General features: G+C 36.3%; 2 long non-coding RNA genes across 4 annotated transcripts in view; both read right to left on the bottom strand.

Moving 5' to 3' along the window:
* Window positions 1–5,141: 5,141 nt before the first annotated feature.
* The window catches only part of LOC149241917 (uncharacterized), a 97,964-nt gene continuing 84,525 nt past the window's right edge, over window positions 5,142–18,580 (bottom strand). Inside the window, exons 1-2 of one of the 2 annotated variants that reach the window (XR_016246601.1) lie at window positions 5,692–5,804; window positions 5,142–5,519 (exon numbers count right to left, since the gene is read on the bottom strand). This is a non-coding gene — a long non-coding RNA (uncharacterized LOC149241917). Of the gene's footprint in view, window positions 5,520–5,691; window positions 5,805–18,580 lie in introns of those variants that run through there. The other variant, XR_016246600.1, reaches the window with a different exon arrangement.
* On the bottom strand, window positions 6,056–17,740 carry LOC149241918 (uncharacterized). 2 transcript variants are annotated; one of them, XR_016245669.1, is made up of 3 exons: window positions 17,245–17,740; window positions 16,690–17,081; window positions 6,056–6,268 (listed from the first exon to the last, which is right to left on the bottom strand). It is a non-coding gene; the product is annotated as an uncharacterized LOC149241918 (long non-coding RNA). Both variants share the same exon structure in this region.

The raw sequence follows: 18,580 nt of genomic DNA, 5'->3' as shown, positions 1-18,580 counted from the left end.
ATCATGTGATGACTTATCACCTCTGGTGTGCATCCAATTCCATTATCGATGATTCAATTCGCTTACGTCTTTTTCAACGCACTCTGATTGGTCTTGCTGCCAAATGGTACATTGAGTTACCACGAGGCTCTTTTTATAATTTTAGTCAGTTAGCCACTTCTTTCTTAACTCATTTTCAGCCTGTCAGATATGACAATGGCATGGAATTATTAACTTCATTAAAACAGTCAATGTCCACATATATTTCAGATCATATTCATGAATGGCGACGTCGACGAAGTTTAGTGAAAGTGTTTATTCCGGATCAAATTTTGGCAGAATGGTTTATTAAATCATTATTACCTAAAATCACTGAGGTTGTAGCTAAAGCAGTAGTTGTTACTGAAGAGCAAGTAATTGCTCAGGCTCAGTACCTTGACCTCGTTTATACACAGTCGGGTACTTTACATGAAAAAATTCCCGACCTTCCGAAACACAATCAAATAACTACAACTCCTTCAGGGTCCCATGCCGTTAATGGTATGATTGGTTCAGTTAGTACCAAAAGCAAGAAGAAATCTTCGAAGAATTCTTCTCCTATTATAACTTTACCAGATTCCCCGACAAGAGACTCTTCCGCTGAAATTCTTGCCGATATTCACGTCATAGAATCATCTACGGCCAAATCAAAATCTGGCAGTAAAAAGAAAGGGAAGAAGAAAAATAAACAAAACTCAAAAGAGAAATCAGATAAAACTGAATCTACTGACGAGAAACGTAAACCTCGCTATCCTTGTCTCATCTGTGATGAGGAGAATTTTACAAGAGACTGCCCACATCAAGCTGAGGCTGCGAAAATCATCAAAGGTTCTCAAATACCTGTTGTCTTGAAGGATCCTTTTCCTAGTCAAGATAGTAAGATGATAGGTTCTTCCTCAAATGCATCAGAAGAACCCATAATGATGATGTCCCATGTCAGGATTGCGACGCGATCGCAAGATTATGGTAGAAAAGTCCTGTTGGTGGTAAGGAAGCATAATCTTCTAATTCAAACCCATCAACTTCAACTCCTTCTGGTTCCGATCCACTACAGATCGAGAAACCTAACCCAGACTTAGTAATCAAACCCCCTGCTAAAGGTATACTTTGGAAGTCATCTTTCAATCCACATGCGAGAGCTGCTCATAATTATAACATTGTTGAAGACTTAGCTATTTCCCCTTTAGTAATGTCGGCTTTGGAGGTGTTGCAATCATGTCTAGCACAGTGTAAATTACTATTATCAGCTATAGGAGCTGTTGATCTTCAGGATTCGAACCTTATAATCTTCGATTTAGAAAATAATACACCTCGCCTACCTCATCAAATGGCTTTCCAGATTCCAGTGTTAGTCAAAATCAGACCTTGCTAGTAATTGATGAGGGAGCTTCTACGTGTATTATGTCGATTCAGTGTTGGAGATCGCTTGGTTCTCCTATACTCAATCAATCCCTGACGATTCTAAAGGATTTTGATGGCCGAGGGTTTCATCCTTTTGGCATTTTACAGGATTTACCTATAGGGGTTGAAGGCAAAACTGTAAATCTAGATGTGGAAGTGGTTGATGCCCCTCTAGATTACAACCTTCTCTTGGGTCGCAGTTAGTCTTATGCCATGACTATTGTTGTGTTGTCGGTCTTTCAACTTATCAAGTTTCCTCATAATGGAAAGATCGTTACAATAGACCAGTTGACTTATTTTTCATCCGATCCAACCTCTTCTGATAGTATTCAACATGTCGGTAAAATAGTTATCCCTTACAAGGATGTTGGGGTAGGTTTGGTTAAAGATTATGGTTTACTAGGAACTTTTTCATTTCCTCCTCCTAATGTATCACCTTCTTTTGCAACTATTCATATGATTTCACCAAAAACCATTGCTTTTGATGATCCTTGGATCGTACCTTCCGATTCTGAGGTGGACTCATTTGGTGATGTGATTCCTTTGAGTCCCTTTGAAGTTGCATATCAGACTGTACAGTCATTTTCCGACTCTTGTTCAACTGGATCTGATCCAATGAATGTGGTCCATGGGGAATCACTTTCAATATCAACCTCATATTCAACAACATTTTTTGATCCTGTTCACACTGATGAGCAGATTCGCAAACTTTTGTTTGTTGATGATTTACCCTGAGAAGATCTTCATCATCGATCTTCATTTTTACCTGAGCTTGATCATTTTGAAAATGATTTTTCATCTATTTTTACCGCTAATTATGTCAAAGAACCACAGAATCCATTGCAACATCCTGATTCTAAGTTGAATTTGGTAAATATTTCTCGAATGGTTCCTATTGACATTTCGGTTAAACCCGGAATTATTGAAAACATTCATATAGGTGCTTCCTGTACGGACGATCAAATCCAAACTTATAAAGCCCTATTTCAATAATTCTGCAATGTGTTTGCCTGGTCATATGAAGAAATGTCAGGAATTGATCCATCAATTGTTGTCCATGAAATCAAAACTTACCCGGATGCTAAACCTATCTGGCAATGTTTACGTCAGATACATCCGCGAAAAACTGCTGCTATTAAAGCTGAAGTTGAGAAATTACTTCGAGCAGGTTTCATTTATCCAATTCCCTTAACGGATTGGGTATAGAATATTGTTCGTGTTAGCAAAAAGCAAGGAATGATAAGAATATGTATTGATTATAGGGATATAATCGAGCTTGTCCTAAAGACAATTATCCAACCCCTTATATCGATCAAATCATTGATGATTGTGCCGGTAGTGAAATGTTCTCCTTTATGGATGGTTTTTCCGGTTACAAATCAACATACTCCCTGCTGTTCAACCAAAAACGGCTTTCATTTGTCCATGGAGGACATTTGCTTATTGCAAATTTCCTTTTGGATTGAAGAACGCCGGAGCAACTTTTCAAAGGGCTATGTCTTACGCATTTCATGACACCAAGCACATTGTGCAGCCTTATCTCGATGATTTACCTGCCCATTCATTACATAGAGCCAATCATCTCACTCATTTACGAGCAATCTTTATGAGATGTAGGCATTATCGAATTAGGATGAATCCACACAAATGTGTTTTCTGTATAGAAATGGTTCATTTATTGGGTTTTATTGTTTCAAAAGCCAGCATTCGTGTCGATCCCTCGAAGGTTGAAGCTATTGTCAAATTAGCTCCTCCTTCGACTCTTTGCCAACTCCAAAGTTTCCAAGGGAAAGCAAACATTTTACGTCGTTTCATTCCTAACTACGTCGAGATAACGAAAGGTTTTACCAGGTTTTTGAAACAGAACACTCCATTCTTTTGGGATGAGATAGCTGACAAATCTTTTGATGCCACTACAACAAAACCAGCGATTTGCGCCCGATTTAGCGCCAGATTTTAGTGCATTTTTTTTTGTAATTGTGATGAGCAACCTGGCGCTAAATCTGGGTCTATTGTACAATTTTTAAAGCGTCCTTTTTTGCACCTAATTTTGCATCCTTTTTCACGCTAGATTTTGCATCATTTTTTACACCAAACTATGCATCATTTTTTGTGTCAAATTTTGAACCAAGATTTGCATCTTATTTTATGACAGGTTTTGCTTCTAGTTTTGTGTCATTTTTTGCATCTATTTTTCATTCTCTTTTGCTTCCTATTTTGTGTCATTCTTTGCTTCCATTTTTGCACCATCATTTGCATCAAGTTTACACTGTATTTTGAATCCAATTTAACATCTTTTTATGGATCCATTTTGTGTCAGTTTTTGCATCTAGTCTTACGCCAGGTTTTGTATCTAGTCTTACACTAGTTTTTGCTTCTATTTTTGCACCAGCTTTGGTGCCTATCTTTGCACCATGTGTTGAATTTGATTTAGCACCAAATTTTGCATCCATTTTTGTGCCCATTTTTGCATCTTTTTTTGGACCATTTTTTACATCCACATTTACGTTTGATTTGTCTCCATTTTTCCCATCTCATTTTGCACCATATTTTGCATCATTTGTTTCATCCAATTTTGCATCATTTTTAACACCATCTCTTGCATCTAATGTTACATCATTTTGAGCATCCAAATTTGCATTTATATTTGCATCTTATGTTGAGTCATGTGTTGTGTCCACCTTTGCATCTTATTTTGTGTCTAATGGTACATTCAATTTAGAGCCATTTTTTACGTCTACTTTTGTATTTGTTTTTACACCAAGTTTTGCATCCAATTTTGAGCTATTTTATGCCCCTTTTTGCACCATTTTTTTGTGTCTACTTGTGTCCAATGTTGCACCATTATTTACACCGACTTTTTCATCCAATTTTGCATTTTTTTGGTGTCTAGTTTTACATCGTTTTCACCATCCAAATTTGCATCTTTTTTGCCTCATTTTGTGTCCACATTTGCATATAATTTTGTGTCTGAGTTCGAGCCTAAATTTGCATGTGATTAGGAATCATTTTTTACATCCAATATGGCATCCTTGGTTTCACCTTTTTTCAGCCCCATTTTGCATCTTGTTTTATGTCTTTTCTTACATCTTTTTTTTTTCCTTTTTTTGCACCCAAGTTTGCATCCCAAATTTACACCATTATTTGCATCATCATTTGGCATATTAATTTGTAACGTTTTTTGCTTCTTTTTAACGCTCAACTTTGCATCTTATTTTACATCTAGTTGTTGTCTTTTTTTGCATCTAATTTGGTGCCCATTTATGTGTCCTTGTTTTTGCCCAATTTGATATCCTTTTGTATGCCATGTTTTGTTCCCTTCTTTGTGTCAACTATTGCACAATTTTTCACTTCTAATTTAAAACACTTTGTATGTCAATTGTTTGCATTTTGTATTAATTCCTAGTTTAACATCCAATTTTGCATCCATGGTTACATCCGCATTTGACTTCTTATATAGAGTATATTTTTCTTTACATATATGACCCCCTTTATAGATTCATAGTGAAATATATGATAGTTTCTAAATATCATTAAAGCAGATATCACAATTCAAAATCATTTGTGAAGAAATTTAAGAGAAATTGACAACATCCATCCAAAAAAATAACAATGTGTCATTAACAATTTTCAAAACATGTATAAAATAGCAACATAATACTAATAAAATCAGTATTATTTTTAATCAAAACAAGTAAAATTCAAATATGATTAACAAATCAAAATATTTCATGAATATCGTTATTCTACGATAAATTAACAACATACATAAATCAAACTCATCGTATGATTACAAAATCAAAATGTCTCATTGATATAGGGTAAATTCGCAACACCCATCTAAACATAACAATGTCATTCTACACAATAATTTCTTCATAAAAAACAATGCATGTGCATGCCTAGCTACCACCACCAAGATCATCCTCATGATCATCTTGACCATCCTCATTACTCTGATCCACATCATCACCAACACCGCAACTATCATCATCATCTCCTCCTTCACCACCATCATCCTCATCCTCATCCTCATCATCTCCTGATATATGTTGAACATAATTTGGATCATCGTCTTGGCAATCATTACCTATAGCATTCTGACAAAAAAAATCAATATTACATGTTAGTATTAATTACATAACACAACGCATGTTTTTGTTATACAATGTTAACCATAAAATGAGGTAAGATATAATATCTAATAGTACTAAAAAATAAAATGAAAATATGGTTTAAAAGTATATTGGAAATCCAACTAAAATTACATACCATAGAGTCCATCCAAACAACAAATTCAACCCATCTCTTTTGCTGCAGCACCTCCTTTTCCAAGGAAAATTTTAAGGATGGAAAATTTTCTTGAAGTTTAAAACATTGGTGAATCTCACTAATCCCTAATATGCAAACTATAAATGTTTATTGATATATTTGTAAAATTATTCAAATTTATAATTATTTTATATATAGTCTCTATAATGTTGGCGATTTTTAAGGTAAAATAATTTTATATTCTAAAATTTGGGCGAATCGTCTTTTATAAAATTGGAAATTGGCGAATCTTTTTTGTGGAAAAATCATGGAAAATTAGCCCACTGGGCGAACATTAGCCCCTAAAATTTTCCATGTCCTTTTCCAAATGATTTGGAGGTCTTCCATATTTTAGTTCCTATCAATCAGTAAATAGGGAGAAATTAGATAACAATGACTTTCTTCTAGTACAAAATTTATTAAAAAAATATCACATGTTTAATATACTTACAAAGGTTGTTATCAGTGCTTTTAAACCTTTCTGGCCACTACGATGAGTGACTTTTGTCTTGGTTAACCTCGCCTTGGATGCCTTGTCCTTAAACATAAACCAATTCAATTTATTTTCACACAAATACATGTCTAAGATACTTATAAGTATTAATACATTCTAAATAATGTTTAATGAAAAATTCAATACCTGAATGCTCTCATTGCCGGCTTTTCTTTGTGCATCCAACTTCTCATATGATTTTACAAGTTCTTTCCATACTTTAAAAGGTATGTCAATAGGTCTTTGTTTCAGTCTTTGATCTTGAGGCATTTTTTTAATTTTTCTTGTTTGGTTAAAAATTTTGGTTAAAAAAAACCGAACAAGTAATTCACATCAATGGCATGGGGACTCTATGGATATGTGTAAAAAAATGGCTATAAAGAAAACATCCAAAAAACATATGAGCTCTCCCTTTGATGGTCACTTGGGGCATATGGCTGGAAAGGAACAACTCCATTTTTGAAAATCAAGGACAATCCTTTCTCAAAGTCCTTCCTAATATTTGCTCCAAATGTCTTAAAATGAAAAACAAAATTCAAACGTCATCCTTAAACATCTCCCTTAAATATAACGTTGGACCATAAATTCTTCATTTTTATTGTTATCGGCTCTGGAATGATTTTTCTATATGCAATTATATAATGAAATATGTGTGCACTAATGAAAAAACATTGAGTTTCATTTTTCATAATCACAAACAATGAAAAAAGAATCACACGTAACTAGCATCATTTTGGAAATTTTATATTTATTAAAAATCTTTAACATGTTTTCCTCCCATATCTCATAAAAAGGTGTGAAATTTTTTATATACTCTCCAATAAGCACTACAACAAAACCAGCGATTTGGAGGTTTTACACTAAGTTTTTCAACATCGAGCTTACTAGGGCTTGCACCACCGGGGTTATTAGTAAGAATCTCATGAGGTTTTCATAGCCATGATTATTAGAATCAAAATAGTAGGATTTTCACTAAAAAACAGTTCATAGTGCTTTCCTGCTGGGGAGAAAATCACAAGTTCAACTTCTGCAGTGCAGAGCACCGAGAGCTCGTAAGCTTTCTTCAGCAATCCACCTACGTTTGGAAAATGTAGCCTGCCTGCTGGCGATGTTCTCAATCCTCTTCCTCTGCATCTTTCCCCTCACTATTCTTGTATGTCCTCTTTCGTTTTTCCCTCCAAACAAACCCTCTCAAATTGAGAAAGCAGAACAACTCACTCGATGAGAATCCGAATCCAATTATCGCTTCTAACAATAACCCAATACGATACCAGAAGTGATTACACAAAACCTCATTGACTCTTCATTTGTTTGGAAAAGAGCCAAGCATAAACTTCTGATGAGGGTTTTCGTCTCAAGTCTGGCTCGCAGGACGTCGCTTAGTCAATTGCGAGAAAAGTTTTCCACCTGCCTGTCACATACGGTTTGTCACACTATATATTAAAATAAGGTTGATCATACTAACAATAAGGTTGTATAGTGTAAAAGGAGGGCTCTCCTGACTGCATTTGGTTGGTTTATAGAAAAGATTGCTGGAATTTGTAATGTGAATGCTCTGCTAACTGTTTTTTAAGCATTTGGAAGTATTAAAACCCCCTAGGATAATTAATGTAAGACCTGTTAATTAATGTGTAAAGATGGCTATTGTCCTTGGGCTACCTTAGCTGTTCGTGTTTAGTGATCTGTGGTATTATGACTCCTCAAGTCACTATTAAACCATGAGAACCATGCCCAGGCAGACTAGTGTGACATTGTGGATGAGAACCAAAACTAGACTCCTATAACCTCCTTTTTCATCCTTTAAATTGCAGAATTAACTGACTGTTCTAGTAATCGTTCTTGAGCACCTGAAGATGTGCACCCTAAATAATAAGAATAATACCTTGTAACATATGAATAGTCCATCCTGTGCATGTAGGATATGCACATGAGGTCCAATAAAATCACTAACCAGAATACCAGGTGTTATTAAAGCCTCTACAGGTTGATATATATGAATGTTACAGTGTGCAGGAGTATGATTCAATTCCATACGAAAATACAAAACATCTGATAGGATTTCCTTATACCTCATAGGCAAACAACCATTGTCCCTTCTATAGATGAGCAGAATAAGTGCTTGGTTCTCTACACTAAATAAAGACAAAGTATAGTACTTATTGCTGACAAAATAGGATTTAAATCGCGGTTCAATTGCTTGACATTCAGCTGGTCACAGAATTGTAGAGTGCATAATCATAAGTGATGTTGCGAGCCTCATTGCTCAAATTCTAAGGGTCTTGCGAGCCATAATCACGGCCATGTATGGAATATCTTGTGATTATGGCATTTTATGAGGTCAATTCTTATGAAGACATTTCAGTTTATAATAAATTTTGAACCTCAACAGAGTTTTGGCAAGACCTGGCTAAGCTAGGACATCAACAACACAGCTGATATGAATGACATAATCTAGCCTCAAGAGGGAGCCTCTTTTGTTTCATCACTCTAACAATCTATGAAGTGGTGGAAAGCATAACAACTTCCCCTTGAATATGACACCTAAACTGAGTACAAATCCTAAATGATGTAGCCTTTGGTGCATGTCTCTCAAAGTATCGATATTTCAAATGTTGAAAGCTCTTGTGCCCATTTGATATGCATTCGATTGCAGTTCCCCTGAAGAAAGAATCTTATAAAGGTGAGGCCATGGCCAATATGTTAGCCATATCCATTGGAGTTGCCATTGCTTGACAACTTTAGTGTGATTAGTCCCACCATGATTCACATGGGCTTCTACTCAACACTGGCTGTTGCTATTGTAAGAGTCTTCAAGCTCGTTGAACCCATAGTATTGATAAGTGTATTCTTTGGGTCTCTGGTTTTCAAATTCTGCCTATGTTTTCCTCTCAGTATCATTATTTCAAATGCTGAAAGCTCTAATTCCCATTGCTGTGTATTTGATTGTGGTTTCCCTGAAGAAAGAAGCTTATAAAGGTGAGCCCGAGGCCAATATGTTGGCCATATCCATTGGAGTTACTATTTCAGCTTATGGGGAGGCCAAGATGAATGCATGGGAGGTGATTCTCCAGTTAAGTGCAGTTGCATGTGAGACTACCCAATTGGTTCTCATACAAATTCCACGAACATCAAAAGGGATTAAGTTGAATCCCATCACATCTTTGTTGCTCCTTGTTGCCTTGTTTTTCTCAGCACCCCCTGGGCCTTAGTAGAATACCCATTTCTGATAATCAGGGTCTCTTCCTTTGATTTGGATTACATGACATTCTACTTGTGCATTGGCTCTTAATCTTGCAGTGTTTCTTCTGATAGGAAAGACTTCAGCCTTGACTATGAATGTTGTTGGTCTTGTCAAGGACTGGCTGCTCATAACATAATCTTAGTCTGTAATAAATGAAAAGGTTACAGTCATAAACTTGAGTGGGTGTGGACTGGCTTTTCTGGCTGTCTGTTACTATAATCATTTGAAACTTCAAGCTCTCAAGTCCAATGACAACCAACCAACGTACCTCAGCAGTGCAGTTGATGCCAATGATGAAGGAGAAGGTTTGATAATGACGAGTGGGAGATTCTCAATCAGAGATTCAGAACCAGTAGAGAAAAATCAAACTCAAGCTTCAGGATTAGGTATTTAGATCATTAATATTGTCTTGTGCTAGAGATTACTGTTCTTGGATTGGCTCCTCTATGCCCAGATCTATTTGCAGGGAACAGGCCAGTCATTCACAGTGAAGAAGATAATGACAAGATTAGTGTATAATGATGGACAGGATGGTGCCATGGTGCCAACCTAAATCTCAAGTAAGGAGACATATGTTCATCAATTTGTCAAGAAGCATGGCCTACAATTCAATTGCTCTAAGCCTATCACTTCTTCCACCTGTCAAATAAATTGTTTCCTGTTTGTTTAGTTGACTATGGTTCTAATAAATATATTATTGTTTGATGTAAAAAGACAAAACAAAACAAAAAATATGGAAAGTTGTGACCCCATTTTCTAACTACAAATTGAAACCGGATTACCATAGTGACCACCTCTGCTTATTGGAATCAAAAAGGGGGTGGGTTATGCACAATCCTCCGTATCATTTTCTATTACCAGAGATAATTAAAGCCACCCTAAACTCAAGTCTTAACTATGCTGATAGGGTGTTTGGGGAGGGGGATCCCTTACCAACCCACTATAATCTGCACAAAAGCATCCTAAGAACATATGCAAAATGCTCTCCTATCATCTAATGTCCAAGCAAGGAAACTCTTGAAAATATTATCTCTGCTCTGCTGAATGTAGGGCTAGTCTAATAGGTGGAAGGTGCCATACTCTGGATCAGTCTGGAGCTGGTTTACCCCTAATGGGTGGAAGGTGCCATACTCTGGATCAGTCTGGAGCTGGTTTACCCCTAATGGGTGGAAGGTGCCATAATCTGGATCTGTCTGGAGCTGGTTTACCCCTAATGGGTGGAAGGTGCCATACTTTGGATCTGCAAAGTATCTGTCTGGAGCTGGTCCATAACTCGCTCTGATTATGTATGGCCTAGTCTAATAGGTGGAAGGTGTCATACTCTGGATCAGTCTGGAGCTGATTTACCCCTAATGGGTGGAAGGCGCCATACTCTGGATCTGTCTGGAGCTGGTCCATAACTCGGTCTGATTATGTATGATCTGTAACCTAATATGGCACAACCCCGAACAGGCATCAAAGATGTTGATTGACCACCAAGGCAGAAGGTTGAGGTGAGATCCCATCTAAAGTTGGAAGGAAAGAAACTATGGATAAAATCTTGGCTGCTCCTCTGAATCCGGGGTAGAATAACAGTTAGGAAGTACCCTGTGTAAATGATGAAACAACATAGAAATGCTCCCTTAGTGCTTCCAGATGTATACCAATTAATGAGCATTCAAGTGTTATTTCAAATATGAATCAAATTTGAAACAATGTCAAAATTTTCCAAAATTCAAGAGAGCAGTGCTGTAAATGAAATCAAAGTTTAGATTCCAACATACAATGGTCAAACTAGTGCCAAATAAACACATTAATGATGTTCAGATATGACAGAAAGACATCAGCACCAAAGCACAAGACTATGTATGTAAAACAATGCATCCACAATAATAATAATAAAAAATAAAAATAAAAAATAGAAGATATATACTAGTTCCAAAACAAGAAAGTTTACATAACAATGATGCAAATAAACCCCAAAGTTTGATCATTCAAGACGTTAGCATGATCTCAAGAATTCTGCAGTTAAAGCTAGTACTTGAACTCCTAGTAACAGAAGATAGAACCAGTGTGATGCTAGTATTATTGAGTGGATGTTTGGGCTGTTATCAGCACTGATTTAGTTTTGGATATACCTGAGATATCAGTCATGCAAAAATTTTCAAAAAGGAAACGTTTTGACAGAGCAGAGTATGATCTGGTTGCAGAGTAGCAAACCTTGTTCATAAATTCCAAAGGGCAGAGAGATAGGCTTGTTCATGCGTTAATGTGAGTCTTTAGAAGATGTATCAAGCTATAAAATACCAAACCCATCATGAATACTTGCAGATTAGAATAATGTGATCTCAAACTCCAGACATCGAACTTCAATAACATAGATCATTCCAATTATATTAGTCAAATTGTTCATCTTGTTTTGGCATGACTCTGTCCTTGGAGATGTTCTCTGTTGCTAGATTTATCAGAATGATTGCAAGAAAGCAATGGAAACAGGCTAAAAATTAAACTGTTTATGCAGTGAATTGTTCCATCATGAAAGTGACTTGGAAGGCGTGGATCTCATGCATTTGAATGTTATGATGAGCAATAAATGATTATTATGCCATTTGTGTGTTTTATCTCTCATAAACAGATTCAGATCTGAAAAGAATTAGATTTGTAGCCCTAAACGTCAAGCAATTAGGGCAGAATTTATTCAACTTGCCAAGCAAGTTGTTCACCTTGATTTAGGGTCGACGCTTCTGTAATGTGTAGATCAAGAAAATGGTGCAACACTTACCCTAAATCCTTAGTATGTGAACTTACACAGGAACTAATGGAAATTTCAAGCCTCCTGCAAACAATTCTGCCTAAGGATAACGCAAATGACAAAAAGGTAATTTGTATCAACAGGATGACCAATGTCAAATATTTTTTTTTGGGAAGATTAGAAAACAGCCAGTCATGATTTTGGCAAAACTGAAAAATCAGTTGCCAGTCAGAAGATGCATATATTTTTGCCTAATTAATATATACATTTTTTTTCTTTGAAAAAAAAAAAGTCAAATATTATGTAGAATATTACAAGAAGGAACATAGGTTATCAATAAATGGATTCCAGCTATAACTGTGAAAAAAATTATTAACCTCGGAACCATTCTGCAATCACAAGAAATTAACATAAAAGCCACTTATCCCTGCCTGATAAATAAAATTAAAAAAAAAATTAAGAAAAATCTCATCCAAGACTTTCACAATGAACTCTGGGAGCAAGAGTAAATCAAATTGAAATTGACCAGCCTCTGCTTTTTTCAATCTTAGAGGAAGTACTAAAGAATTTACAAACCGTTTCTCTGTTTTAAACATCTTATACACTCCAAGATAATTGAAAATTATTCCATTTAACCTGGGATATAGATCAGGACAGACCAATCCTGTAAAATACAATAGCAGTAGATTGAATAAACCATTAACTTGGGGAGGATGAAAAGAATATTTAGTTCCACAGAATTCTATAGAAAGAATAGGAAGTTCCACAAAATTGTAAAATAGAATTCATGGAATGCTAGATGACCAGTCTACAAATCACTTTTATTTAGCCTAGTTTATTTATTAGTGAAAAGTAACCTTAACTCAGCTGCAAACAGTTGTATCTTAGGCAACTACTCTCCATGGTCAGTCCAAATGGTGAATAGAATTCATACTTGCAATGTTCAGAAAGGTTCAAATCTCATGGGGATTATACTGGCCTTGACTCATGAGGACTTCTCACTCTATTCAATGAAGCAAAATAACTTGAGACAACTGCAAGCAACTAACTTGTTTCTGCCTTTCTGGAAAAAGTAATTGAACTCGAATTGTACCACCTTGCTGCAGCAAACACATAGTTAGAAAGCTATGTCGCACTGGCTTTGGGACGGGGGGTAGCAGGGATGGTGGGTAAGTTTCCGGAACCACCAGAGTGCACCCCCAAATTTTTCAGGGGACAGAAAGTTGGAGATGGCAATAATATATAAATTATTTTATATATTATAATAATAATAGTAATAGTAATCATAAATATTTAAAATTTTGAAAATAATAAAATATTAAATATAATAATAATAATATTTTTTTCTTAATTCACCACGATAAATATAAAACATTTAAATAAATTCCAATTGCAAATAAGAAACACTGTGAATAAGAATTTAAATAAATTCAAAGAGAAAATTTAAATAGATCCCAAAATCCGTCGTTGATGCCCACCCCCCTGACACTGATAAAGATTATAAATACAGTTAGGGATAAGAATTGCAGAGGAATAGCAAGTATTGACTGAGAGTATGATGCACTGGAGTCTGTGAGTGCCAACGCCGCAGAAAGGAATTGCTGAGAACAATTTTAGAATGATATGCTGAGATGACAGGTAGGATTTAGAAAATTAGAAGCAGGTAGGATTTAGACTTCAGGCAGGTGCAGGGATGGATTTAGGTTATATATATCTATATATATAGATATAATCTTGAACTGCCAGTAGGTTCAAGGGTCAGTTGACTGTCCCAGATATTTTTGTGAGGGACGGATTGGGAATGCCCTAGAAGTTCCCATGTCTCCAATGATGCCCCCAGCTATTCTGGGACATTCCCAAGCCATTTTTAAGTCCCCAAAACACTGGAATGCAGGGTACAAGGGATTTGTCATCAGGCACATGTTGACTCTCCATGCAACATAGTTGGAAAGTAAGAGAGATATGGGAGACACGAGTTGAAAAAAAAAAAATTAAAAAAAAAGAGTCTGAAGTACAAGTTAATTACAAAAATGTAGATGAAAGTAAGAATGACCAAAAATTCTTTCAGTACGAATGACCAAAAACACTCCAGTGGTATTTCATTAAAGAACATAAGTTTATTATTTTGAATCCTGACTATCTTCTCCCATATAATCAACTTCTAAAAGGTTAAAAATTCCTCTAATGTTTAGCAAACAGACAAGTTGCTGAGTCGAGAGAACAAAGGAAGGCAAGTAGCATCTGTCTCCCTCTCAACCCTGCACATCCTACCCCGCACCTAGAATGGTTTCGCTTACTGTAGAGGAGATTCTGTAGCACATAAACAAAAAACTTAAGAGCCACCCTTATTGTCTTTAGCATAAACACTCTCAATAACGAAAAAGAATTTGACTTTGTGTTTAAAATGGCAAATGCATGATGTAGAAGTAGTTTTAGATAAGCTAACTCTAGCTGCTTAGTACTTACTAGATTAGGAATGACTGCCACAGGTTATTCATGGATATAAATATTAAGATAATGTGTTGGATAGCAAAAGGTTAGAATATGATTTTTATTAGTATATTTGTTGTACTTTGAACTGCAGCATTTTGCTTGGAACTGGATACAACTTACGCTTAATTAATTAAGATAAGCTAACTATAGCTGATTAGTAGAATGGGGACGACTTTCAGTGGTTGTTAATAGTAAATTAAAAGTTGGATGAAAAAGTGTTAGAATGAAACTTTTATAAGTTTAGGTTTGTTGTACTTTGAGCTGCAATATTTACTCAGAACTGAATAAAACTTATGCCTGATTAACAGCACATGCAACAAAATATTCAATATGAACATATAAGGGTTTAAACCAGGAATTTCAAGTAAGGAGATGTTAAAGTCCTCTCTTTTTTTGAAAGATGTAAAGCAATGAAAAATATAGCACATACTCAGAATCAACAGGGGAAACCATTATTATCCTCATTTTGTTACAAGTTGTATTTTAATAAAATCTTAATTACCCCAAAAATCAAAGCATGCAGCATGAAACGATATTGAAGACGACTGTGTTGAGATATTATCTAAACAGCACTGTTGAATGAAAAGAGATTCAAACTTCCTAATGCCAATCATTTTCTGGGAATGGAACCTAAGCAACATTAAGCTAATTAAGACTCAAAATTTCTGTATTTAAATTTCATAGACAATTTAATTCCTCCAGAGCAGATGGCTTCTCATTGACTTGAAGTGTTTTGAGCTGTATTTTTCACTCAATTTAGGTTCAGCGAGTCATACGATTAGCCCTTGTCACATGCCAGCCAGAGGTCACAAGTTCAAACTATGCAGAATCAGCAATTGCAAAAGTAAACCTCTCAACGAGCCACTCAGTTCTGCACTTCAACATGTTACATAACACACAAAAGTTCTCGCATTATCTAGAAGCGTGATGATTCATGTTTACAGCCCTAAATTTGATCAACTTAGCAAATCGTTAACAACAAAGACTCAACGAGAACCCTTTTAACATAATGCTACAATTCATTTGAAGGTAAAGCTCAACCTACATGCATAAAACTTCAAATAACATAACAATCAACCCTCAACATAGCATGATAGCCCTTTACAAATGCCAGCCAGAGGTGACGAGATCAAGCCCTGGGGTCACCAATTGCCAAAGGCAACATCTCAATGACCTAACAAGTTATGTTCTTTCCGCCACTGTGATCAAAAACTTCTAGGATTTTCTATCTAGCGACTTCATTGATTATCTGTGAAGTTAAGACAGGCTATCCTGATATTTGAACTTTTACCCATGGAAATTAATCTTTCATTCGAAAGGAACACTTCAGTGATTATCTATGAACTTAGGACAGGCTGTCGTGATATTTTAGTTTCACACACGGCCATAGAGTTTTGCTTTTAAATGAATACCTCATTGATTATCTCTAAAGTTAGGACAGGCCGTTGTGATATTGGAAGTTTTAAGCATCGAACCGCGCTTTGCTTTTAAAGAAATTGAAATGCTACGTCGGAAGTGATTGTTATCGGGTTTACAGATCCAGTGTAAAAAACATTGGGATTAAATGTTAGAAGTCTAGGATGTAGTGATTTCATGCACTATATTTTTTTAAGTTAGGACGGGCTTAATAAACCTCTAGAATTGTCTAGATGATTAAATCATCGCCTAAATTCGATCTGCATAACTCGAAGAAAACCGTTTTGGGCAAAAAAAAATGCAATTCATTTTAAGGCAAAGCTCAACTTCCATGCTTGAAACCTGAAATATCATAACCTGTCCTAACTTTACAATTTATCAAAAAAATCATTACATTCTGAACTCATCAAGAGAACTAACGCTTCGCATTTCATTTTTGAAAATCATTTGTCACAGGCTATCTCTAAAACGCAACAAGAACCTCTTTATCGCGAATTCTTTTAAAGGAAAAAGCTCAATTTTCTTGAAAATATAAATAACGCAACAACATGCCCTAACTTGAAAAATGATCCATGAAATCGGTACCTGGGAAGCTTGAACGAGCTCGTCCAGGGAAGCCGGAGGTGGCAGCTGCTGCTGCTTCTGGCTGTGATAGACCGTGCCCAGTTTCTCTTTAACTCCATGTTTGCTGAGTGAAAACCCTCGCAGCTTCCTCAGAGAAGACTTCATTTTCGCTACAGAGATTTTATGCTTCAGAAACAAAACCTCGAATCACCGTCTTAAAATGCAGAAACCCCCCCCGTCCTGAATCTGTCCGAACTCCATTACGCAAACCTCGCAATAGCCCCTCTGAAACGGTCAAGACATTATTGAGGGTCTTGGTATGAACGGGCATGCTGAAAATGCTCTTGGGCTCTTTTCTCAAATGGAGCACAGTGGCGTGAAGCCAACCTACATCACATTCGTGGGTGTTTTGACTGCATGCAGTCATGCCACAACATCTCTGTCAAGACATTTTGTCAAACAATAGACGTGCCATTTCAATACTTGCACATTTCGAATAGAGATCTGTGAGGGAGGTATCTACAAAGATGTTGATCTCAATCTCATTTCTAATCATGTAACTATGCACACACTTACCTCGTTGAAGAGCTTCGACCTATGTACATGCTCGGAGAACACTAACCATAGTAACGGGACCCGGTACCACCTCCTCTAGCAGCATTTGATGGAAAAGCGTCAATGCCTCATAGGCATGTCCATTCTGAGAATATCCAACAATCATAGAGTTCCATGACACCAAATCTCTCTCACACATTTTGTTAAACACTTGGCGTGCGTTCTCTATACTTCCATATTTTGCATATAGAGCAAGAAGGGCGTTCCCCACAAATAGATTGCAATCCAATCCGGCTCTTATTATAAAATGATGAACCTTCATCCCCTTCAGAATAAAGGGAAGAATGAGTTCATCGGGCTGTATGCCTTTCTGCCGCATTTGGGAATAGAGTAGGAGGGCTTCCTCACAGGGTCCATTCATGGCGTACCCTCTGATGGGCACATTCCATAAAACACAGTCCCGTTTAGGGGAATTTTCAAAAACCAGTCGTGCATAATTCATGCGGTCGACTTTGTATAGAGGTTTATTAGTTTGCTTACCAAGAAAATATTTCCATGAAACCCAAATCTGAATATGTGTGTACAAGCTTGCAAATATGAAGCCACACCTTCGTAAGTATCAATAACGGCGTTTGGCTTCTGTGTCTGTTTCTGTTTGTCAGTGGTTTTGCATTTAATGGTAGTGGAAGCTACAGTTGGGCTACGACAATGGATGAGATAGGCATCGCCATTGATGTTGATGTTAGAGTGTGCATGAATATTTACATGCTCTTCCTTTTTAAGTATGTGACGAAATTCTGCTAAGTTGGAGGTTGCACAAGGTAGGATTGTATGTGCCAATTCCATTCTTCAACTGAGGGGACGAGAAAGACACCCCATGTATTTATTTCCAAATTAGTAATTAGTATACGGTAAGCTTCTTCGCACTCATAATACAGGGAACCCTTAATGCAAGAAATGTTACATGTAGAAAGCGAGAATAGCTAGAGTTTTTATTTTTTATCGGGAGAGGAGAATACATAAAATTGCAGAAATGTTACATTGGAAAGCGAGAATAGCTAGAGTGTTTCTTCTTAGAAGGAGACGAGAATTTGAGAAATTTTATATTGGAGCAATACTTAACAACACTCTTAATTGGGGTTTAGTGGGCTTTGGGTCTCAAAGGAGGGACTTTCTTTTTGGGGCAAAACTAACCTTTTTTCAAAAGATAGTTTCTATAATTGAATCCATCTTCAATATCCATTTCTTCAACCCCACTCTGCTGGATTTGAATATTGAATCCCCCCTACTTATTTTGGGATGAGATGATCTTTCAAAAGCCAACATAAATATATTGGGGACTTACAACAATATACAA

The sequence above is a fragment of the Pinus tabuliformis genome, chromosome 8 (genome assembly GCF_031772625.1).
Source record: "Pinus tabuliformis cultivar Carrire ecotype Pingquan chromosome 8, CPIR1, whole genome shotgun sequence".
Classification (NCBI taxonomy): Eukaryota; Viridiplantae; Streptophyta; class Pinopsida; order Pinales; family Pinaceae; genus Pinus; species Pinus tabuliformis.
This window is presented reverse-complemented; position numbering and strand designations above follow the sequence as displayed.